The sequence below is a fragment of the Lethenteron reissneri genome, chromosome 25 (genome assembly GCF_015708825.2).
Source record: "Lethenteron reissneri isolate LAM-NWPU_2019-01 chromosome 25, ASM1570882v1, whole genome shotgun sequence".
Lineage (NCBI taxonomy): Eukaryota > Metazoa > Chordata > Hyperoartia > Petromyzontiformes > Petromyzontidae > Lethenteron > Lethenteron reissneri.
The window spans coordinates 18,025,497-18,050,677 of NC_083803.1; positions in this window are offsets into that span (position 1 = coordinate 18,025,497).

Consider the following 25,181-nt stretch of genomic DNA (forward strand, 5'->3'; position numbering starts at 1 on the left):
TCACGTGTGTGTGTTACTGTGTGTGTGTGTGTGTCAGGTGTGTGTTAGTCCTATGTGTAATGTACATGTACACGTGCTTTTTGTATTTTATTTATATATATATAGCTTAATAATATTCCACACTTTTTGAAAATCCACTCGTAGATGAAGGCATCCCCATGCTGTGTTTGTCGTCGAGGTTGTTTGATCATTCTTCACCACAGCAGTCAGTGCACTCACCACTGCGCCACCACGCCCCACGTTTGCTCCATGGTGCCAATAAACCAAGTTAGGCAGATTATCGGGTCAAAGGTTAAACCTTTACGTAATTAAATCTTAGCTTAAAGCTTTCGTGACTGCAGGCATTCATACTCTTTGGATCTTCCGGTAAAGTCACGCAGATTTACGTCATTTAGATTTCATTCGCGTAAACCGCACGGCGTGAGCTGTCAAACGACTTCCGTTTTCACTGAACCTGGCGGAGCGGTCTGGAAGGGGCAGTCCGGGCACACAGATTAACTGCGTCTCCTCCAGGTGTGGAGGTGATTAGAACTCTCCTTGAGCACGTGCAGTCAAGAGACATAAAGGGCGGACGCGCAGTGATTCACGCACGCTTGAAACAACTGGGCACGTGGTGTGTGTCCCGGCCGCCACAGCACCGGCACCCAGAATTGCACCGTTCGTTCGAACGTGGTCATTGTTGTTTATCTCTTCTCTTGGCTGAAATAAAGACGCAGACTCCTCCAGCACGCTCTTAAGGGCCTCTAAGCTCTGAGTGAGATCTGAACAAAGGGAGAGCTCGATTTGCAAATGAATGACATGCTATACATTGTGCATTAATGGGATTTTCTACACGAGTATGTGTGCGTGCACACGTATGTGTGTGTGCACACGCGTGTCACACGCAGGCTATGCATTCAAAACGAATAACACTGCTGCACTGATTAAACACAGGGGTGGAGTGGTGTGCATTGGTCAGCGCACCCTGCTGAGAACTATTAACCCAGCGACCTGAGTTTGATTACCAACCAGCGTTATCTGAACGTGTCATTCAAAAGTAGGTTTACTTCCAAGTAAAATAAAATTGATATTTTACCCATTGGCTCTTCATTACGTATAAAGCACGTGTGTGGGTGTGTGCAGGGATCAACGTGATTTTCCACGTGTATTTAATTTGACGCGTCTGGGTGAATATGTATTGCCACAAACACACGCTCTCAAACGTATCCAAAATGCAATGCAATATTTAAAAATAACATTGTTTGTTGATACTGCTCCGTCGGCAGTGGTGCAGAAGCACACATGACAACACACTCATCAGATTAAACAATTCCACTGTAGCATTAAATTGGAACAAAAAAACCTTTATAATAGGCGACGTTTCAGGCAATGCCCCTTCTTCATGTGCTATGCATCAATTATCAGAAACAACCACAGTGACGGTGTTCTTCATGAACGTGTTATGGAGTGGATATGGTGAGGAATGGCCTCCCTTCCTCCATCCCTCCCTCCCTCCCTCCCAGATGCGCACAGTCCCCTGCGAGCGCGATCACACTGCTCCAACCAGCGGGTCCATCGCCCGTGTCCGTAGGCAGACCGCGGCCTCGTCAAATAAAGGGGTTAATGCAGTCGGCGCCTCTCCCCAGCCACCCTTTCTCCATTTGTGACCCCGCTTACCCGCAGCCGCATGCACCGCCCCACCCCCTCCCCACAGCCAGCGCTCATTACTTATTTATTTTGGTGCTCAGAAGCTGGGAACCGTGGGGGCAGGAAATTAACGCAGTGCGGCTTTAATTAGCATGCCTCGCTCGCCAATCTGCGTGGATCAGTTTAATTGGGTTTTATTGCTGCTTCTGATCGTGTTGTTTAATTAACAGCGCTGGCTGGCGATAAGACGAAACCGTATTTCACGTGACACCTTTGATCTCGACCATATGGAGCCCGTGCAGGGAAAATACTTTTTTCCATCGCGTTTACCTCCGCGCGCTTCTCTCCATCACCGTCCCCGCTGCCTCCACGCGCCAGGCCCGGCGTGTCCTCGTCCGCGCGCGTGCCCCCGCCTGGCACGCGCGCGGACTCCCACCACCCGGCTCCGTGCGTGTCCTCTGCGCGCTGCCGTGTGACCTTGTCGCTACACCTGTTTTGCGCGCTCGTGACGACCCCAGGTGAGGAGCGGAACTCGCTCCCTTGACCGGAACGCGGGCGTCCTTCTCCGCCCTGCGGTGCTGCTCACGCTGCCTTGAATCCACGCGTCCGCACGCACTCGCTCCGACCGCGTGCGTTCTTCTTCGTGGGGAACATTCACCTCTCACAGTCGTCTCTTTCGTTCATATTTAACCTCGGTTTCCCTCTTACAAAGGGGACATGCAAAAAGATATGACCCCGGGCTTGTCATTAAAAAAATGTCAATATCGATTTTAAAGATCGATCTTACTATATGCTCGATCTTCCTACATAAATTAAATCATTATTTATTAAACCACACAAGTCGTAGATTTTTCTCCTTCAATGCTTTATTTGTACGGAACAGCTGCCAGTTACTGAACGCGGTGACATGCGCATGCATTCCAGCAGAGTGCAGTCCGCGTGGGGGTGATTCCGTGATGAGACCGTGTGCCCGAGACACCTCCACAGGGCAACGAGACTCTTGCGCGGAGCAGAAGTACAGCAAGTAGGTTTCTAACGTTTTAGTACAACGATTGTCCCATTACACGTGCGAGATTTCTACGAACAGACGAACTGGTTTTCTCTCTATAAACAAGAAGCATGCTGATGTGTGCTGGAACAACATCCTAATACGCAGTGCATTTAGACTCAGCGAGGTTTTGCAATATAAATAAATTACTCTTATAAATGGAGGACTTTATTCCTCGCAGGGTTTCCTGCTGGGGTATCACGACCTAGAGACTGCAGCGGAACGGCTTCGGGACGCGTGGCCGTGCCAGCAGAGCCACCGTGAGAGCTCGCTTCAAGCAGCCCTGTTTGTGTCTAATGATGTCAAATTGACACTCACGTGGGCCAAGTCTCATTTATTGCCATGGACTCTTGCACCCCGTGTGCGCGTGCTGTGGCACGCCTGTCCGTGTTGGCGTGGACATGCGCGCGCGTGCCTGCAGGTGCGTGCGGCTGTGTGTGTGCGTGTGCGTGCGGCTGTGTGTGTGCGTGCTGTGTGCGTGCGTGTCTATGTGTGTCTTTGGGAGCAGCAGCGTAGCAGTTAGCACACTGCGCTACGAATCCGACGACCCCAGTTTAATTACCACTCGTGGCCAAGAAACCGGAGTGAACATTTGAACTGGCCCAGGCCCTCCCCGAGGTCGAATTCACCTTGAACACGAGTACCTGGTGCGGTGTGTAGTAAACACTAGCACTGGAGAGACAAAGGCGGCTGAGCGTGGTGTTGGCCGCCCACCCGTTCATGTGCTGTGCCGGCCTTCACATGTATTCGCAAACAGCACTTGCGCCAAAAGTCTGGAAAAGGCTATATGGGGGACCTTTGTCTTTGTGTATGCTGTGTCATGAACATTCACTGTTTTCCATCTGTGACTTTCTATATTCACACAGCTTTCTACGTGATCTAAATGCATGTTTGCCTTTTTATATGTATTGGAAATGCAATTCTTTTTTTTTGCATCTGCAAATTCAGCTATTGTAATTTTCTTCATTTATTGTTTTCACAGGAACACAGTTTGCACAATTTCTGGCGAAAAAAACATAAATAGTAATTTGTACTCCATGCTGCGTTATTCCGAAATTACCTCCTCAGCAGCCTTCAGTCGTGTAACCTTGTGTCTTGAATCATTTTAAAACGTGTTGCAAACAAAACTAAGAGGCCAGCTCTCTCGTACAGCCACACATTGTGTTTTCAGAGAACAGGTCAAAAGCGCCACGTCCCGACTAAACGCATTGTCACAACGCGCGTCGTGTAACGCGTTGCGCAATGTGCTGCGTTTGTTTCGTGGCGGTCGTTGTGGTTGTGTTCAATGTGCGTGAGGCATCATGGTGACTTGCAGACCACCGCTCCATGCAAAATTGTCATCATCGGCACATACGGTGAGGCTAATGATTCACTCATTCCTTTTATCCTTTTGCAAATATATTGCGTTTGGCAGAGTCGCAGCATCTGCGCGTGGAGAATCACACACATCCACTCAAATCTGACTCTCAGAGGGCAGAGAAATTCCATAATTTCGCCCGTGAATTCTCAGGGAAAGTTCATTCAACGTTTCACCGTCCAAGTTCCCACATTCTCCAGGACATTTTGTTCATGAGCAGCTGGATTAAGGGTGCCTGCCAGCTCGCCGCACAAACCCCGCACGGGAGCTGTCCCCCCTCCTTCAGGGAATGCGCTCCCGATTTTTAGATTCATCCACAATGTCTGAAAATCAGGCCTAGACGACCCCACAACATATTTTAGTGTTTTCAAATTGATCCGACAATTGGACGCGACGTCACTGACACGGCGACATTCTGCACGAGTCCACGACGGGGGAGGATTCGGCAGCGCGCGGGAGATCTTGAACAGCATTGTCCCTGCACGTCCAAAAATGCCAAAATAAGTTGGAATAGCTCCCTCTTGCACATGTTCCCACTGTGGCATCAAATGTGTGTGTCTGTTTTGCAAGTTCATTAAATAAGAACTTAAGATATGTTATTTATTTTAAAAAAATATTTGCTAAAAAAGCAATGTCCAAACCACAATCAAAACGTGTAGATTGTCATTTGGGAGACACAATACTAAGACAATCCTCTGATGGTACCAGACAGCGTCGATACAGAGGAACTCCTCTGATTTAGGACAAGCATCAGGCACCTGGCAAGCCACACAATAAATAAATCACGTGTGGGTCAATTACAGATGTGCTGCCAAATCCATGTTATTTAGTTACGTCTGTTTATTGAGATTTAGACAGTTTTGATCTTGAAACTGTAAACTCCCAATTTGAGCTTAATTGCATATATTTTAAAAAGGACCATTTGTCACTGTAAAACTGCAGTCAGTAAGGAATTGTCTGTACAATTGAAAAGCACTCCGGAATGCGCTGGATATTTATGTAAATACCGCTACTGGAATGTGTATTTTTTATTCCACACGCACAATATATAAAATATTTCATTTTTATTTTTTAAAACACTTGTTAAAATTCACAACCCCAAATAAATAAATAACAGCTTGAACGTGACCAAGATAGCGTTTGTAAACCTACATTGCGATGTAGCGGTTCCGCAGCAGTTAGCGCACTGCGTTAAGAACGAACCAAACTCTCTTCTGTTCCCAGTTAACAGCGGTGGTGAGTGATGTCTGTACCGGTCCTGGGGCTTCCTTCAACCTACATTGACCAGCGTGGTGGAGTATGGTCAATCAACCCCTACAACCTACACGGCATGGAGAGAAATTCAGTATCATAGTTAGTTGATTTGGCTTTGCTCATCCTTTCAGAATACTAGGCAGCAAGCAGCACGTGCATCTGGAAGCGTGTTTGCTTTCAGAAGGCCAGATCAGCTTCACATTGGCCTTCAGAACACACGGATAAACAGAGGTGGCAGCAAGCCGACGCCGGGCATTCTGTGGTGCTGAAATGGTTTTGCTGTCCAACAGCAGACCACACACCACCGCGTGTCATAATAGCAGGGCAGAAGCCTTTGTTGCAGGCCTTATTCCAAAGCCTGACAAGAATGTATATTTTTAATTATCTTTAAAGTACAGTGATAACAATTATGTTTACGAAGAGACAATAGAGAGTATTTGGTTAACTTCAAAACAAGCGTTACTGTGGCCTTGTCTGTACGCGATCCACATTCATCATTGGCCGCCCAGGTTCACAATTATTTCTGCTATGCGGAAAACACTTCTTGATTGAAAGAATTTCGGATGCCAATAAAATGGCAGTGGCATTTTAGCTGTCATATTGTGTGCACTATGGGGTGCACTGGCTTTCCTGGACCCTTGGGATTTTAACCAGAGTCGCGTCTTGGAAAAATGTTCCTTGTCTTATTTTATATTCTTTGGGTCTTTCGGTAAAGCCACGTAAATAGAAAAATAATACAAAAAATACAAAAATATCACGACGTTTCGATCGCAACACAAGTAATCGTCTTCAGGTGAAAAAAACTATAGTGGGAGAGCTGCTGAGGCAGGAAAACACATTTTTTTCCTGCCTCAGCAGCTCTCCTGCGATCGAAACATCGTGATATTGTTTTTCTATCTACGTGGCTTTACCGAAACCCCCAAAGAATATGAATTCCTGCAGTCACGAAAGCTTTAAGTCAAGATTTTGTTTGATTTTAGTTTTTTAATTAAAATTAATTAAAACCTGCCCATGTCTCCCTTACGAAGAAGAGGGCTACCAAGGTGGGACACGCTATGGCCGTTTCATCGAGATGCTATTCCAGCCTTTAAAGAGTGCAGTATTGGCGTCTGTGCCATCAACGTGGGGTCGTTTCTCACGGCAGTACAGTTGCACGAAGAATTCAAGTTTCAGAAAGAAACAACTCCTCCGAATGCCCAGCAGGGACATCGCGCAGCGTGTACGGAGCAACATCTGTAATCCCAAGCTTCGCGCGTGGTGCCACCTCTCGCCTGCGAAAACAACACTCGATCACGCACTCTCGTCTCGGAGAATCTCATTGTTGGGACACTCAGGATTCAGGGGACACGGCTAATGGCTCGGAGAGAGCGTCTTAGGAACGCCAAAGCAAGCGTTCTGATAAATACGCACGGAATGCAAATGCAGTCGTGCCAATATGGACCCATTATGAGTGGGATGGAGAGTACCTTGAAATGTTCGGAGTGGCTGTGTTTCTAGATTCTATCAGCGAAAGTTGCAGTTGATGAAGCACCTAATGCATCTTTAATGACGGGGCGCTCCACGCTTGACAACCTCTGCAGCTGGGCATCCGATTAAAGTCCCCTTGGTCCCGCAGCTGAACCGATCCACGGACCCCCAGCGAACTCGTGACGCGGCATTGCATCAATTGTGTGCGGATATTTATAAACGAGGCGGCTGGGCGACTCGGAAGTTGGCGCATTTGTCTGCGGCGCGTTCAGAGTTCACCACAGTTCAAGTGCAACGTCGCGACGGATCGAGCTCGCGGCGCACAATCCGCTCATTTGCGAGACTGCGAGAGACACGTGGCCCAGGTCACACGATTGAAATGATGACATCTCCCATGAATCAATCAGACCAACAGGGGCGGTCCCAAATGTCAGGGTTATTATTTCGGGCTGCCTACACTAATACAACGACAAAAGCCATTCATGTATTTTCCCTGGTAAATATGGTTTTAAATGCCAAATTTAAGGGTCTCAAGTGGGGGGGGGGGGGGGGGGGGTGCCCCCCATTGCTCACGCCCCTCCTCCGGGCCTCCTTTGGCCCCGCCACTCCTCACCAATCCCTCGTTGCTCTTGCATCTGATGGGCCAACAGCAGATCAACCACGGGGACTCGCCAGCTGCTCCATTGATGTCTATTGTTGTTATCGCGGGCAGTTCCATTGTTTTATCGTGTGCACCTCTACTGTTATTATCGCGGGCAACTCTATTGTAGTTGTTGCTGGCATCTCTATTGTTATATATCGCGGGCACCTCTATTGTTGTTATCGCGGAATTTCTATTGTTATTATCGCGGGCAGCTCTATTGTAGTTGTTGCTGGCATCTCTATTGTTATATATCGTGGGCACCTCTATTGTTATTATCGCGGCATCTCTATTGTAATATATTGCGGACAGCTCCATTGTTGTTATCGCGGGCAGGCAGATGCATCTGCCGCCCCAGAGCGACTCGGCCGCATGAAAACGCATTAACACTTTTGCATCGCTGCACCGGCGGCAGTTTGGAAGCATGAGGAAAAAAGTCTCTGAGCTGATTAAATCAGTCGCAGACGAGTGGAGCTCAGTGGGGGCTGCAGGGTTGCTGGGAGGTGGGGAGAGAGGAGGCGGAGGGACAGCAGCGGCGGTGGTGGTGGTGGTGGCGGTGGTGGTGGCGGTGGCGGTGGTGGTGGTGGCGGTGGCGGTGGTGGTGGCGGTGGTGGCGGTGGCGGTGGTGGCGGTGGCGGTGGCGGTGGTGGTGGCGGTGGTGGTGTGGAGAGAGTGCGCGGTTGTCAGTGGTGCTCCTGCGGGTGGTGGTGCGCGAGGATGAGGATTCATGGCTGGTGTGAGAGAGCCGCCGTGGTGTTGATGCAGCGGAGGTAATTAATAGTGTGGGGGGGGGGGGGGGAGTCCTTTATTTATCCAAATAGAATTCACCAAAGTCTTAACAATCCAACAGGAGGGTCCTGCGTTTGGATGTTTGACCAATTTACTCTTTCGTTGGGGAGGAAACTGAAACCGGAGTTCCCAGAGAGCCCCACTGCTAACAAGCAGGGTACCATTCACAAATCAGCACAGACAGGAGCCCACTTGCTGTACTGCCAGCTTCCAGCGCCGCGAGCAGCGCACCATGATCCGTCTGGCACACAGCCGCACCCTGCCCCCAGGGCACACACCCGCACCCTGCCCCCAGGGCACACACCCACACCCTGCCCCCAGGGCACACACCCGCACCCTGCCCCCAGGGCACATACCCGCACCCTGCCTCCAGGGCACACTCGCACCCTGCCCCCAGGGCACACACCCGCACCCTGCCCCCAGGGCACACACGCTCCCTGCCCCAGGGCACACACTCGCACCCTGCCCCCAGGGCACACACCCGCACCCTGCCCCCAGGGCACACACGCTCCCTGCCCCCAGGGCACACACCCGCACCCTGCCCCCAGGGCACACACTCGCACCCTGCCCCCAGAGCGCCGGGGCCATGGGGCGAGCGGTGAGGGTGTGTGGTGAGGGTGTGTGGTGAGGGTGTGCGGTGGGGGTGTGTGGTGGGGGTGTGTGGTGATGGTGTGTGGTGAGGGTGTGTGGTGGGGGTGTGTGGTGGGGGTGTGTGGTGAGGGTGCGCGGTGGGGGTGTGTGGTGGGGGTGTGTGGTGGGGGTGTGTGGTGAGGGTGCGCGGTGGGGGTGTGTGGTGGGGGTGTGTGGTGAGGGTGTCTGGTGAGGGTGTGTGGATAGGGTGTGTGGTGAGGGTGTCTGGTGAGGGTGCGCGGTGGGGGTGTGTGGTGGGGGTGTGTGGTGAGGGTGCGCGGTGGGGGTGTGTGGTGGGGGTGTGTGGTGAGGGTGTGTGGTGAGGGTGTGCGGTGAGGGTGTGTGGTGGGGGTGTGTGGTGAGGGTGTGTGGTGAGGGTGTGTGGTGGGGGTGTGCGGTGGGGGTGTGCGGTGGGGGTGTGTGGTGAGGGTGCGCGGTGAGGGTGTGTGGTGGGGGTGTGTGGTGAGGGTGTGTGGTGAGGGTGTGTGGTGAGGGTGCGCGGTGAGGGTGTGTGGTGAGGGTGTGTGGTGAGGGTGTGTGGTGAGGGTGCGCGGTGAGGGTGTGTGGTGGGGGTGTGCGGTGGGGGTGTGTGGTGAGGGTGTGCGGTGAGGGTGTGCGGTGGGGGTGTGTGGTGAGGGTGTGTGGTGAGGGTGTGTGGTGGGGGTGTGCGGTGGGGGTGTGTGGTGAGGGTGTGTGGTGGGGGTGTGCGGTGGGGGTGTGTGGTGAGGGTGTGTGGTGAGGGTGTGTGGTGAGGGTGTGTGGTGAGGGTGCGCGGTGAGGGTGTGTGGTGAGGGAGTGTGGTGAGGGTGTGCGGTGGGGGTGTGTGGTGGGGGTGTGTGGTGAGGGTGTGTGGTGAGGGTGTGTGGTGGGGGTGTGCGGTGGGGGTGTGTGGTGAGGGTGTGTGGTGGGGGTGTGCGGTGGGGGTGTGTGGTGAGGGTGTGTGGTGAGGGTGTGCGGTGGGGGTGTGTGGTGAGGGTGTGTGGTGAGGGTGCGCGGTGAGGGTGTGCGGTGGGGGTGTGTGGTGAGGGTGTGTGGTGAGGGTGTGCGGTGGGGGTGTGTGGTGAGGGTGTGTGGTGAGGGTGCGCGGTGAGGGTGTGCGGTGGGGGTGTGTGGTGAGGGTTTGCGGTGAGGGTGTGCGGTGGGGGTGTCTGGTGAGGGTGTGTGGTGAGGGTGCGCGGTGAGGGTGTGCGGTGGGGGTGTGTGGTGAGGGTGTGTATTGAGGGTGTGCGGTGAGGGTGTGCGGTGGGGGTGTGTGGTGAGGGTGTGTGGTGAGGGTGTGCGGTGAGGGTGTGCGGTGGGGGTGTCTGGTGAGGGTGTGTGGTGAGGTTGCGCGGTGAGGGTGTGCGGTGGGGGTGTGTGGTGAGGGTGTGTGGTGAGGGTGTGCGGTGAGGGTGTGCGGTGGGGGTGTGTGGTGAGGGTGCGCGGTGAGGGTGTGCGGTGGGGGTGTGTGGTGAGGGTGTGTGGTGAGGGTGTGCGGTGAGGGTGTGTGGTGAGGGTGTGTGGTGAGGGTGTGTGGTGAGGGTGTGCGGTGGGGGTGTGTGGTGAGGGTGTGCGGTGGGGGTGTGTGGTGAGGGTGTGTGGTGAGGGTGTGTGGTGAGGGTGTGTGGTGAGGGTGTGCGGTGGGGGTGTGCGGTGGGGGTGTGTGGTGAGGGTGTGTGGTGAGGGTGTGTGGTGAGGGTGTGTGGTGAGGGTGCGCGGTGATGGTGTGTGGTGAGGGTGTGTGGTGAGGGTGTGCGGTGGGGGTGTGCGGTGGGGGTGTGTGGTGAGGGTGTGTGGTGAGGGTGTGCGGTGGGGGTGTGCGGTGAGGGTGTGTGGTGAGGGTGCGCGGTGATGGTGTGTGGTGAGGGTGTGCGGTGGGGGTGTGCGGTGGGGGTGTGCGGTGGGGGTGTGTGGTGAGGGTGTGCGGTGGGGGTGTGTGGTGAGGGTGTGTGGTGAGGGTGTGTGGTGAGGGTGTGTGGTGAGGGTGTGCGGTGGGGGTGTGCGGTGGGGGTGTGTGGTGAGGGTGTGTGGTGAGGGTGTGTGGTGAGGGTGTGTGGTGAGGGTGCGCGGTGATGGTGTGTGGTGAGGGTGTGTGGTGAGGGTGTGCGGTGAGGGTGTGTGGTGAGGGTGTGTGGTGAGGGTGTGTGGTGAGGGTGTGCGGTGAGGGTGTGCGGTGAGGGTGTGCGGTGAGGGTGTGTGGTGAGGGTGTGTGGTGAGGGTGTGTGGTGAGGGTGTGTGGTGAGGGTGTGTGGTGGGGGTGTGTGGTGAGGGTGTGTGGTGAGGGTGTGTGGTGAGGGTGTGTGGTGATGGTGTGTGGTGAGGGTGCGCGGTGATGGTGTGTGGTGAGGGTGCGTGGTGATGGTGTGTGGTGGGGGTGTGTGGTGAGGGTGTGTGGTGGGGGTGTGTGGTGGGGGTGTGTGGTGAGGGTGTGTGGTGATGGTGTGTGGTGATGGTGTGTGGTGAGGGTGTGTGGTGAGGGTGCGCGGTGGGGGTGTGTGGTGATGGTGTGTGGTGGGGATGTGTGGTGATGGTGTGTGGTGAGGGTTCGCGGTGGGGGTGTGTGGTGATGGTGTGTGGTGGGGGTGTGTGGTGATGGTGTGTGGTGAGGGTGTGTGGTGAGGGTGTGTGGTGAGGGTGTGTGGTGAGGGTGTGTGGTGGGGGTGTGCGGTGACGGGGGGAGCGTTGGAGTGTGCGGGAGTCACGGTCGTGTCGTTAACGAGATTAACAGCCGTCAGGGGGGCCGTGCTGCAGCTTTTGTTTTGCCTTCTTGTTCTGCTTTCACCCCCCCCCCCCTTCCTCCGAGCCGGTTATTTCATCCGCCGCCTCTGCGCGCGATGCCGCTGCGTAGCTTGTGACAAATAGAACGCGTCGCCGAAATGTGTCGTGCGGTTGTTGCGTTTGCGATGGGAATCGCACGTGTTGTTTCCCTTCTCCTGGGAAGGCCTCGGAGAGTCTCAGGACTCGTTTACAAAGAGACCTCGCACCGGGATGTTTGGCCAATCTACCCATTATTTTGTGTTGAGATATTTGTGTGTGCTCGGGAAGAACCCAGAGCATCTGTTTAAAACTCACACGACGAATGGAAAAACTCTCAACCTACTTGCAGTGTTACCTGCCGCACGTACAATATCATTACAGACAGTTCAATCTCGTGATACTTCCATCTTGGTGTGATCCGCCAACACAACCGGTATTCACAGAGTTTCAATTATTATGTTTGCATTCGTGATTGCGGATTTATTTAGATATTTTGCGTATTCGGACAGGCGGTGGCGTATGAAGGACATCGCGAAGGACGTTAAAGACTCGTGTCCAGGAGGTAGCGGCCTTGAACATCGCCCCGAGCATCGCCTGCGATGTCACCGGTTCTCGAAGCCGATCGGCTCGAGCCTGGCACGTGATTCGGCTCGTGGCCACTGCGGCCCGAGGATTGGACTGCCAAGACGCCCAGGTACTGTTTATGGTATTGGCCAAACAAACCAAGGCAGGACCCTCTTGAAAACGCATTGAGAGTGAGTGAGGCTTCTCTGGATAAATAATGTTTCGTAGTAGTATTATTACTAACTAAAAGCAGATAGAACATTAGGTCCTGCACACTGATTGAGTGGTGGGCGTACAGACAATGGCAGCCGGGTAATCCATGGCACCGAGCAGAACTCGATACCACTTGAGGTAGTAACACCTTCAGGAAGTAACCCCTTACACGGTCAATACGAGTGGATTCTCTGATAACCCCACGAATGGCAGTGCTTATATTATCACGTAACTTGGCGTTGTTGGCCACAAAGAGAAATCGGAACTCCTAAAGCGGCGCCGACGAGTGAGACGTCTGGTCTGGGCTCGTGGACCGTAGGACACACACAGGGGTGGTGGTGGTGGTGGTGGCTTCGTGTTACTTCGTCATTTTGTTGTATTCGTGTCTATCGTTTAGCCAGGAAAGGCTGGCTAAACGAGAGACATGAATACACTGAGTCCCTGCCACGTTTTCGCAGGAAGGGGCGACGCTGCTTATGTGTCATCCCATTTGTCATCAGTCACATGTTTGGCCAATACCAGTTGCATTCTGTATTTTAGCTATGGGAGGAAAACAGAGGCTTCCGGATGAAACTCGCGTAGGACAGGGGGAGAGAGAACAAACAAACTCCACACAGACAGGCGCCAGAGTCTAAACTTTTATTTTATCAGGTAATGCCCACTGAGCTGTCTGTGTAGCTCTTTTTCAGAAGCGATCTGACCACAAATGATCGCGCAACGAAGTGGCCTATCACGTGCAAATGTACAGCAGCCAAATACTCTAACCGCGTGTTGATACTAAATGTGGAGGGAAAGACCAGAGGAGCCGGAGAATAATCCACGCAACCACGGTGAGAGAGATCATGCAGACTCCAAATATGCAGTAGCAGGCGTCAGAGTCGGGATCGAACCCACGCCCTCCTGTGGAAGGAGAGAGGTCACGTGGCAAGTCAGGAGTCGAACCCCGGTGCTGTGCTGCCCAAGTGTTGCCGCTGCGCCACTCTGGCAGCCCAAGCCTGAGTGATGGTTGTTGCTCTCGCCATTGTTCACCACCAAGTGTACATTCGAGACGCAACGTGCGGACGTTATCACCATTGTGCATCAAAAACAAATCTTCCCATCGATTTCCTGTCCTGCGAGAGAGAAAAAACATCAGAAGGACACCCTCACCAGAGGTGTAATTCTCAAAGACGAACCTGCGCATCGGTCGCTGTCCGTTGTCATTTCTCATCCAAGTCGCTTCCCCCGCGCTGTTGTGACCCGACAGCTTCTCAGCGGCGGAGCGAGCGCCTCGCAATCGGAAGGTTGCGAGTTCGAATCCTGGTTGGTGGTTGCCTCGGCCAATCATCTTTCTATGGTAGATACAATGATTATTGTATTATGGATAAACTTGCCCCCGCCATAGGAAAGTGGAATTTCAACACCAACTCATATCTGTGGACAGCTGATGAGCGCTGCCTCAACAATCATTTGAGCATAACTCACCCTGACTGCAGTTTAAAGGTCAAGGTCACAATGGTTTTGGGGTGGAGCTCATGTCCACTGCTGGACATGAACCAGCAGTGGGAATTCCACGTTCACGTGACAGCTGGCAGTCCATCGTTGACTGACCGCCTTTGACCTCTCACGGAGCGGCACGCGTGTCACTTGCGGCGCAGAAGGGCCGAGAGTCACGCCCGGGCCGGGAATCCAACTTGGAGGTTTCCGCCCGCGAGCTGTCGCCCTCACCGCGGTGACGCGCGGCCCAGGAGGGCCCCAGCCGCGCGCTGCCGCCTCGCGACCTCCCCCGTCCGGAGCGGGGAAGGAGAAATGATCTCCTCTCACACTGACAAGGGGGGTCATCCATAATTCATCATAATTATTATCATTATTATGATATTGGTTCATAAAAGCGTATGTATTGAGGACATGTTCTCCCTCCCCCTGCAGTCTCCCCTGCGCCGGAGCTCACTCCGTGTGCGTGTGGAAATGACGGTAATTATTATGGATGACCCTTAATGTGTGTGACTAATGGAAATCTGAAATGATAAGTCTTTTTTTTTACGACTTCAAAAATAGTTCAGAGCAATGGCCCGTCCGATTTGCGGGCAAACCGAAGACAAAGACTCTGCGTGCGATGAACCCGAACCACCGGAGCATTCCAACCTGCTCCTCTTGTTCACTCACGAGCGAGTCGACACAGCCGTCGGTAGTTCCGCTCACAGCCCCAGGCAACGTTCGTGCAGAGCGCTGGGTGCGTTCGGCGGCGCCCGTGACGCCGACACCTCCGATTGGCATGGTTGGCTACGTACGGTGCGAAAAAAGTTCAACATACACTATACACACAGAGCCTTTCGTTTGCGTGCGAAATTCTCCTGCAGGATGCCATGCCCATCAAGCGCGAATTTTGAGCGCTTTGCCCGATCATGCGTCGGGTTATATTTTTGTGATTCTTGCCGTATTTCTGTGGCTTTCTCCCACGCACTCAAGTACGCAGTAATTGGCCAACCATCCGAGGCAGGGTTTTCATGATAGAGAGTTTTGAGATTCGGTTGAGAGTTTTCTTGGTAACAAAAATATATATTCTTGCAAATTGTTGAATCTGGAGCATCAATAATTTAGCAGAGTCGTTGTGTGCCCGCGTCCGATCCCAGTATCCCACTTTTGAAAATGATTTGCAATTGAAAAAATATATATAAAACCGTGCCTGTGCAATGACTGTTATTAGTCGTGCATAGAAAAAGAAGGTGGAAAATCATCTGAACGGCCTCTGACCTGGCTCAAGTACATCGATTCGAATGGACGTAATGCCGCCCGCGGCGCTTCCACTGTCAAGCAGCGCCGCTAATGCCCACAAGCCGCCACCAGCACCACCACCAGCACCACCAGCACCACCAGCACCACCAGCACCACCACCGTCGTCTGCCAGCCTCCTCCTCCTCACCTGTCCCGTCCCCACCACCCGACTCCCCGAATTCAAACCAAAAATAATCCGCGGGCTTGCGTAAGCTTGGTGGCTGGGTGTGGGGTTTGAATCTGCATAATCTGACACGGCGAGATGGCGTGACGTGGCGAGGTGTCGGCGGAGACGGGGCCATAATCACGCTGTCGGGGCTCGGAGGCGGGTGACCACCTGCTGCGAGAAGAAAATTGCCGTGATGGCAGGCCGCTGTTAAAACTAAAAAAAACACGCCCGCTGCAAATGGCACACGCACGGGAGCGCTGCTGCCGCCTTTGCACAACGGAGACGCGGAGCCGTGAGCCCCAAAAGCCCCTCCACCTCCCTCACCCCGTCCCCCCCACCCCATCCCTCCACCCCAGCCAAACCTACGGTCCGGAGGCGTTGCGCGCAATGACAACGCACACGACGGCCTCGAGCGTTTTGGTCGTCGTGTACACAGATGTGTACACCGATGTGTACACAGATGTGTACACGACGTGTGTGTGTGTTCGCACAGATATATGCAGGATCAGTTGTGCAGTGGTGAGCAGCGCACCTCGCTACGAACCCGGCAGGCAGAATTGTATTCGCCCTCACGGGCAATCTTGGTGGCGATTATTTGAACCGGTCCTAGAACCGACTCGGCCTCATATGAGTACCTGGTGTGGTGTCTAATAAACATCACTGCTGGGAAGACGAAAGTGGCTAGGCGTGGTGATAACCACCCACCCCCTCGTGTGCCGTGTCGGCCTTCCTGGGTGCTACTTGCAACAGTCTGTTGAAGCTACACGAGGGATCTCTGTCTTTGTGCGTGCGTACGAGTGTGTGTGTGTCGGAGTGGTGGCTTAGTGGTGGCGTCGAGGTTCGTGCACCACGCTCTGATCCCAGTGATCACGGTTCGATTCCAGGTCATGCAAACCATCGGCAATTTCTCTGCCTGAACGTGGCCTGGGCACCGACTTGAGTCCAGGCGAGACGAAGTCGGTTCGTCACGGTGCTGCTGTTGCTGCTGCTGGCGGTCACACCACCACCTCAAGTGCAGTGCCGCCCTTAATTGGTGCGTGCTAACAGCAGCACTTGCCTGAACAGTCTCTATGGATACATTTCGTTGCCTGAGTGCATGTGCTTATACGTGTAGGCGTGTGTGTGCGCATGCCTGTACATTTATATACCGAGTAACGTATTTCTTACCAATATCGTGTCGGTGCCCTTTTCTGTCGCGAGTATATTGTCTGCTGCAGGGAGCGCTTCCTTCAAGTGACTGAGTGCCACTGGTTTCCCATTGGTCCCCCTGCCCCAGACTAAATGTTCAAAATCGTGGACAAATAACTGAAATAAATTATCGAATGTTCTGTTTGTGAATTAATACCTCGATGTATTAGTCAGTTAATAATTGATATGGAACCAACGACAGCCCTCTGGGTGTATGATAGGCAGTACTGCAGAATCCCGACACGACTGATTCAGCTGGGATTTATTGATTTTCTAATGACACGGGATCTAATCAAACACATTTTTTCCCAAACAGAGTAATTGTTCAGTAGTTGCAGAGTGCCTGTCAACCTTGCCCTAGTACAGCTCAACGGCTCAGCAGAGCGATGATGATGCACCACGTGTTATGTTGAATCTGCTGCACCTTGTAGATTGGCGAGGCAGACCTGGTAGCAGCATGCATGCTCCAGGCGTGGAGAGATGCATGTTGGAGTTGCACTGAGAGGGCAGGAAGAGGAGCACACCGATCAGGAAACGAACACAACTCAGAGGTGGTAATGATGCAGGCCTGTATTCCTGTGATTTGGATCGCGTACAGATAGAACCTCGATGTGTGTGTGTATATCTAAGTAGCGTTTTGTCTGGTAGTGTGTGTGTGTGGAATTTGAGTTTTTACTCCCTTACATATATGGGGGGAGGGGGTCTGACTGGGTTCCACCTCACATAAAAGGCTGAGAAAGACGCATGGCCCGGTAATGCTTTGCTACTTAAATACACACAGATACACACGAATCTATTACAGCGGGGATTGCAGCTTAAACAATATGAGAAACATGTGCGAGAATGCCGTTGAGAAATGTGATGTTTTCATCTTTATTAAATCTCCCACCCATCCAATTAGGGCTGTAATGAAGATGTGGATAGACTCCCGACTGAATTTGTATTTTTCTTTTCGTACAAGATTTTAAAAAATCCCTTGCTCCGCATGTTACGGTATCTGTGGAGGCTAATCGGCAAGTTTTTCAACGTCAGATATTTTGTCAGTGACAAACTGTCCTCTGACACGTACTAGACAGAGACACACCGCAGTAGCCAGGCCGGGTAAAAATTCACATATTAAGTCATTGAACCAATGTTTTTTAGGCATTCATTCTCCTGTGTCTCGTGAAAGTTGAGCTCGAATTCTGATTAATCCTCAGCGCCGGGATGCAGTGTCCGCGCAAGAGCGTACATATGGAAATACTAGAGCGAGGGGTAGGACTAATGAAAATCAGTTTAATGTAGAAGCGGTGCAGCAATAAGCTCGACACGCAGAGAAATGAATCTCGAAGGCGAATTCCAATTCGGTGCCTCGGTGACTGCCCAGACATCACGGATCATGTTCAGCTCCCGCGGAATCCAGACATGCGGTTTGCAGAAGCTGGGTTTATTAAACTATCACAGCTAATGTTTCGCGTTAGCGTGCGCGTCGCGTGGCGCGTGTCGTCTGCCATCAGAGATCCGGCTCGGCGAGCCTCCTGGCGTCGCGGCCCTGCCCTCACGCACGTGACATTTTCGTGTCGAGGCTCTCGTTTCACCTGGTCTCACGGTGGACTGGTACTCGCCATGGGAATGTGGAATATCCGCGCAGGGCGGCCACTAGAGATGATGAGCACTGACCAACCCACTGTTCGTTTGTGCAAAGAAGCCGTTTGACCGTGAACAATCGAATAGTTTTTTTATTTAAAGCTTTCGTGACTGCAGGGATTCATATTCTTGGTTCTTTTGGTAAAGTCACGTAGAAGGGAAACAATAAAATTTGAAAAAGTATAAAACAATTAAATTCTCACGACGTTTCGACTGCAATACAAGCAATCATCATCAGGTGTGAAAACACAGCAAGAAAATTGCGTGACTTTACCGAAAGAACCAAGAATATGAATCGAATAGGTGTCTGCGAATCTTGGAGTCGGGGAGAAATGTGATGGTTGCGTTTTGGTATTGGTGAATACTGGAAACCATGAAGAATACTGAAGAGTCGTCCTTAAGCGAGTACCTGGTGCAGTGTATGGACGTTAGCACGAGGAAGACAAAGGTGGCCATACATTGTGCTTAATGGTCACACGACCCCTTCATATAGCGTGCCAGCCGAAATTGGTGCTTGCTAACAGCATGACAGTCCATACGCTTGGAAGGGGAATATTGTACTTCGCGTGACGGTGTGTGTGTGTGTGTACACATACCGCGCGCGCGTGCATGCGGGCGTGCTGGTTCGCACGCCCGCGTCTCTCTCTCTCTGGAAAACTGCTTCCCGAGGATGCGCGGAGAAGACACAAGAGTCTCGTTTACAGTGCGGCGCGGGGTCACACACCATTACAGATAAGATAGACAGTGCATATTTATAATGCATTACATAATCTAAGCCAATAGACTCGAGCAAAATCGCCAGCTCGATTTGAATGCAGCGCGATACGCTGCGTGGTGGCTGCGCCGCCGCCGTATCGCTTGCACGACGGTGCGGGCCACGTGCCCTGCGCAGGAGCAGGAGACTCCTTCTCTCGGGCCCCTGGAGCCCGTCGAGCGAGGTTCGGGCTCCCTGGCTGGGCCCGGGACCCGCGGCTCCTCCCACCTGCCCCTGCGCATGTTCACGATTGGATTTATTTTTTTTGCTATCGCCAACGCCGAGGGGCCCATTTTAGTGACCCTCAACCCTTGATTCACCGACAGCAATTGTGACGTCCCGCTTGACCTCCACCCCGTGACCTGTGAGCCCAGCAAACTGGGCCTCGGTGGCTCTTCGTCTGCTTCACTTGCGTGACTCGCCACGCAAGGGCCCAGTGGGGCCGGTTTTGGGTTCTCCATTCCCTTAGAAGGGGGCACGTTCATGCGAACTTAGATGATGATGATGATGATAATGACCTCAACTTGTAGCGTGCCTCTGCCGCATACTATTTGCTCACTCTCATAGAGAGAGAGAGAGCGTGCGCATGAGGAGCCAGCGGTAAACAATTCCCAGGCTCCGAGGTCCTCTATAGAGTCAAGTGTTATCCACCGATTAGTGCGTGTTCACGTCATGCGGGAGACTTACGGAGCGGCCGGCGAAACCCGCGCATTCGAGATGCGACACTCTGTCCCGTACAGACAGAACACGTGGAGCCCACATCTTAGGCGATAGGCGACCCTGGGTATGGTTCCTCCTTGACGCCCATGGGAAGTGCATTGTCGCAATATTAAATTTGATCCGCCAACCCTCATCTCCACAGTGCTGGATAAGAGGAGTGTAACGCCATTACTATAACAATAATGAGTTATATCTCTGTGTCAATCCACAGCTGGATGAACAATTCAGATATCACTCACCACTCAGGTCTCTGGGTTTACACAGACATCACGTGCATATCTATACATACACATCACACACATATGCACAGCCCACAGCCTGCACACATGCATGTACATATGGGAATATTTTACCTTGCATTGGAACAACACCCCAATGTTAAAGAGGTGGCCGATATAGGCAAATATCGCCGCATTGAGAAACCAATGAAATGATGTTGTTCCGGATTGCATTGTACAAGTGAGAATCGATTCATCACCAGCCATCATTTATCCACTGCTGGATGAAGGCTTTCCCAAAGCTGTGGCCATCTTTTCTGACCTCACGATGCCACGATTCCTGCGCTGGAGCCGATCTCATCGCTCCATCTCTGCGATTGACATCAAACATTTGGCTCCCACTCCATCATTCGTCTCAACTACCAGACATGGTCTCTTCTCGCGACGAGTCCTGCCCAAGTCCACTTACTTGTATGAGCAGTCAGTGCCATTCTTGAATGAGTCGCGATAGCGAATACAGACAGACAGCCGCTGGTACCCAATTGACACGTGGAGAGAATTCAGGAGGGGGGAGGTTCGTCAAGTGTTTAAAACTTTTAACAACGGCCGAAATAACACAAGATACCACGAAAATAAGACAGCAGTTATCCACAAGAAATCTCATGACAATCAATTACATAGCTAGAAACTAGCAACTGCAGAAATGAATTCAAAATCAAACAATCAATCTACTCACTTGTAACAAATGTAACTCACAAAGTGTATGAAAGCACTTGTGCACAAACGAAAGCTGCTTTAGACTCCGCCATCAGCCGCTAACGCAGCCGCAGCAAAGTGCACTGAGCGCCCTTTGCAGGGTGACGCAGAAGAATCCCGCGTCTCGTGCCGCATCCTGGCACGCCGACAGGGCGGAGGCGGCCGGCACGAGCGATGGGACCGCTGCCTCGCCCAGAGACCCGGGCAGAAGTTGCATGTCAGCTAGGCGAGAGCAGCAATGGCACGGTAGAAATGGTGACCTTTTCTGACAAACTCCTGGCCTTTGCTTAATGCTTCGCCGCCCTCCATCAAAATTTCTATCGTTGTTGAGCTTACCTTTCCCCTTTTGGGTTTATCCCAGGCTCTGGTGCTTCATCTGACACCGTCTGCCACATCTGCTCAAGCCGAAGCCCCTTTCCTTGAAGTGTGTTTTGAAGTTGTGGCTGTGCGCACAATGCAGTGGCTGAGCTCTCTTCTTATGTATGGCTTGTCTTGTGATTTCCCCCAAAAGCCTCGTCTCTCGCTCTGCGCGAGACACAGTCGGTAACGCAGCCGCCTGTTTCGCCGAATGAGGCCTTGGGGAGAGGGCCCGGCAGGCTGAGGGGGCGCCAACCAAAAGTGGTCTGGCATTAATGACATCACGCTTCTCCCGTGAACGTATTGCACCTGCACGCGCACGCAAGCGCACGCTCGCACACAAGCACAGTGCACATTAAAAACAAGCGATGCAATTGAGAGCTAAAGGCAATTGGTGAAAATAATTAAATCGATGTGGCCGTGCTTGTGATCTAAGGATCAGATTAGGCTTCGTGAGAGGGAGGATAGGCGTCGTGTTTACGGACAATTCTGTCCACACAGATGCACGTCCGTTATTTAATCATCTTAATTAAACGTCACTAAAGCATCGCTGCCATAAGAAGTGTGCCTGCACGAGTTTTTTAAATCTACGGGAGGGAATTCACGCGTTCCAGGGCGATGCGACGAGTCTCTCGCAGAATTTGAGCTCTATAAATGAATTTTATCGGCTAATTGATTAATCAAGTATATGGTGACACTGGAACAGCCGTTACATCGACATCTTAGAATGTTACTGCGCGTATATATCATGTTTTGTTGCTACAGCAGCAAATCTTAACAATTAACAAATCCACGAGCTGACAACTCACCAGGCCTCGTGGTGTAATTATTATTAATTATTATTAATTATTCGCTCATGTGCGGTTGTCGGGTGCAGCGCAATTGATTCTTTACCATGCCGAGGTCCACGGCGGCCGTCACCGCGACGCGTCGCCTGCCACTTTGTTCTATGACTGGGCCTTCGGGTGGCTTTCTGAGCCTTGGGCATTCGTGTTGAGCCGCACAAAGAATCTCGAGAAGAAGTTTAAGCCAGATTACGGGTCACGGAGCCAGCAGGCTGTCACCTGCTCCATCAGCGTCTCCAACCACTGCGCTCCATGTGGCGGGTGTGCAGTCAATCACAGGCGAGAATCTGTGGTCGCGTGGTTGGTTCCAGAATCAATGAAGGCGCGAGGCTGATTCTGTTGCATCGGGCGATCAGGATGCAGAGTTCACCACATTAACATTCCACCATCTCCTCTGAGTATGAATTTATTTTATTTGTTGCATGAATATATATGTATGTTGAACTTCTATCACACCATACGTAGCCAACCATGCTAATCGGAGGGATGATTCTATTTAGCCAACGCAAGGCTAAGTCATTACAATAATTAGTGAAAGTGAGGCCCTGCTGCTCAAACGAGCTTTGAGGCATTGGTGCGTGTCTCTTGTTTACAGCCCTGCAGAGCCAGCGGTGGGAATTCCACATTCCTATGGTAGCGGTGAGTCGATCCACAGAAGAACCATTGTAGATTTCCCCAAGCCGTGGCACGCACTGCATGAAGCCCCGGGCGGAGGGGTGCTGAGCGAAGAGCAACTATTGTTGATATGACAGAATAATAATAATAACAGTCCACTGCTGGACAAAGCCTCCCGCTCTTTATAGTCACGGGGCTTATTGTCCATACTTCACCTCCCCCGTGACCACCCCCTCCCCTGCACCCCGTCCCGCCAGGCGGGGCCCCTTTGGCCACTGCGGCGCTCTCGGACCTCGTTCTCGAGGTCCTGCATTCGAACCCGGCAGGCCGCCCTGGTTATCGCTCCGTTCAACCGTGACATCCTTGCGCGACGTCTGCTTCAGAGTGGCCGTTAAAGATGTCGCGATGTCGTCGGGAGCGAGAAGGCCGTTGCGTGCCGACGTCACGGTCCACATTTGCCACGTTCGAAAGTTACACCGCAAATTGTCTCAATTGGGATCACGCAAAGCAACGCTGCTGCTCCCTGCTGTGAAACTACCACGGAGTAATGTCTGAGACCCGTCGGGTCTTCGCGATAGCCTTCGCCATAAAAATTCCGGCACAGCAAACCTCCACGCTGTGCGCACGGACATTTAATCTCCTCGTTGTAATGCAGTGCACAGCTTTGTTTTGCTTACAGGGGGTCGGCCGACGCGGCGCCCAATAAAGCGCCGTCCGTGCCACGGGGTACACGCAGCACGCGGCAAGCGCCCTTCGCTCGCCGTTGACGTCGCAGGGCCGACGCGCGGCTCTTCTCGAGCCACGGCGGTGGCAGCCGCCGCGGCGGCGGCGGCGGCGGCGGCGTGCCCGTTGGCTTTCCCCGAGCGTGGCGGGGGTCTGGTACACTGCTGGCCCTACTCCATATATTTAGTCAATTATGATAATGCCCCATAAGCTGGCTTACTCTTGCCCTGAACTGACTTGCTTCAATAGCGACTGTAATTGCGAAAATTATTTTTATAGCCTAAAACCTCTAGACCTGCATTAAATAATTTCCATTACATTAAGCGATACATTGTAATGAATTTCGGTAACGAGATAAGACCGATACAAAATCCTTCCTTGCTCCCGGGCACAGGACAGTCATATTTTAATAACTTCCTCGTGCTGCTTTAAAGCCTTTTAAATGTTATTGCAATTCATAAAAAAAAATCATAATCTCCAGGCACAGAACACTGCTGCTATGTAGGACTTACACAAGAAAAGATGTAAAATATCGTGATGTAAATAAAAAACAACAAGATAGAATGTACGGCGGGGACTAATCGCCAATCACATGTCCCGCTCGCAGGAGCGAAGGCTGCGGTGCTGCACGAGCCGTTCCGCGAGCTTCGCGGGAGAAGCCCGTTAAGAGCAGCGGCACGCAGAGTGAAATACATTGTCCCTTTCTGCAATTGCCTCGCCTGTTTTGTAAGCATCTGCTTGCCTCTCATCAATTTTATCGTTCAGCGCCCGCATGGGCTGCAACGCCGGGCTCGTCCCTCGACCAGCAGCGTCGTCGTCAGTCGTGGAATTCACTCTCCCGTTTTCTGACGCTGCCTGCCCATGAAACATGGTTTTGTTTCAATCTCACAACATCAACAACAAAGACATAGTTACGGATTTACAAAGATTCCTACAGGAAACACAAGGGTGGCACAGGCACTTGGTCTGGCGAGAATCGTAGCCTCCGGCAACTCGCAGTCACACTGGTTAACACTTAGAGATTGTACAACGAATAAGCCTGTTGGGTACAAATCTATAATGTGTCCATCAAGCCAGCTCGCATGGTGTGACAGTAATGGCTTGCTTATGTGCGCGGCCATGAATGAGCTGCGCTAATGGCTAGTCAGTATATATGACCCGGGATGCTAAAATCTGTCAGAGCGTGCCATTATCACAAATATACGACTGGCTTAATTTTTCAGCTAATGGCAATATATCATATTTTAGTAAATAAACCTGGCACACAACATTTACCCGCTCGGCAATGACACCGGGGGCCGTTCCACGTGGGCACCGACGACGCGGCCGCCGCACAGCCGGGAGGCGTCTCGAGCCGCTGGTGAATAGGAGCGGCGTGGGCCACGCTGCTGCCGACTCCACTGAGCTCCTCAATAATCCTTCACAGAGAGGCTTTGCCCGAGCCAAAAGCAACATTTTTACACGTTTTGTGTTTCCTTTTTTGCTGCCAATTTCTCTTACGAATCATTATTTTTTGTCGGACGGCAGTTAACAATTGGGCAATGCGTACATACATTCAAATAACGCCTGGATATAAAGAGATCTTCGTTTGCACAATATCACCAATGTCTTTTTAGAAAGGTCCCTTCGTCACCCTGAGCGTGTAAGAGGAGCAAAGAGACACCCTTTGTGGAGCGTGCCTCCTTGGCTACGTTGGCCAATTGGTGAAGGTCGTTTAGTCAATGTGTCGCTTGCTTTGAAGATATTGTCTCAATTTTTCACAGCGTTTTTGTTCACATATTTCCAAAGTTTATATATATATAAATGAGAGGCATGCTTTTAAATGAGTCTGTCCGTGAAATGCTGTGGTTAAATGCGGCTTGGTACGATCGTCGTCGTGTGGCTAAGATGCTGGCGCAAACCAAGCCGGCCCGCACCTCCCATTAGCGCGGTTGGCTACGTACGGTGCGAAAGAAGTTCAACATACATGGATATATACGGCGCGGCTGACATTCTGGAGTGGCACGCGGGTTTCGGCCACTGCCTGTGATTCAACCGAGTTCTTGAGTCGAGCGATGTGATGGCCTTCGTCGGGTCGCCAATGAGTGCGCAGACACAAAAACATCTTAATCGTATTAAAAGTTGTCCTTGCC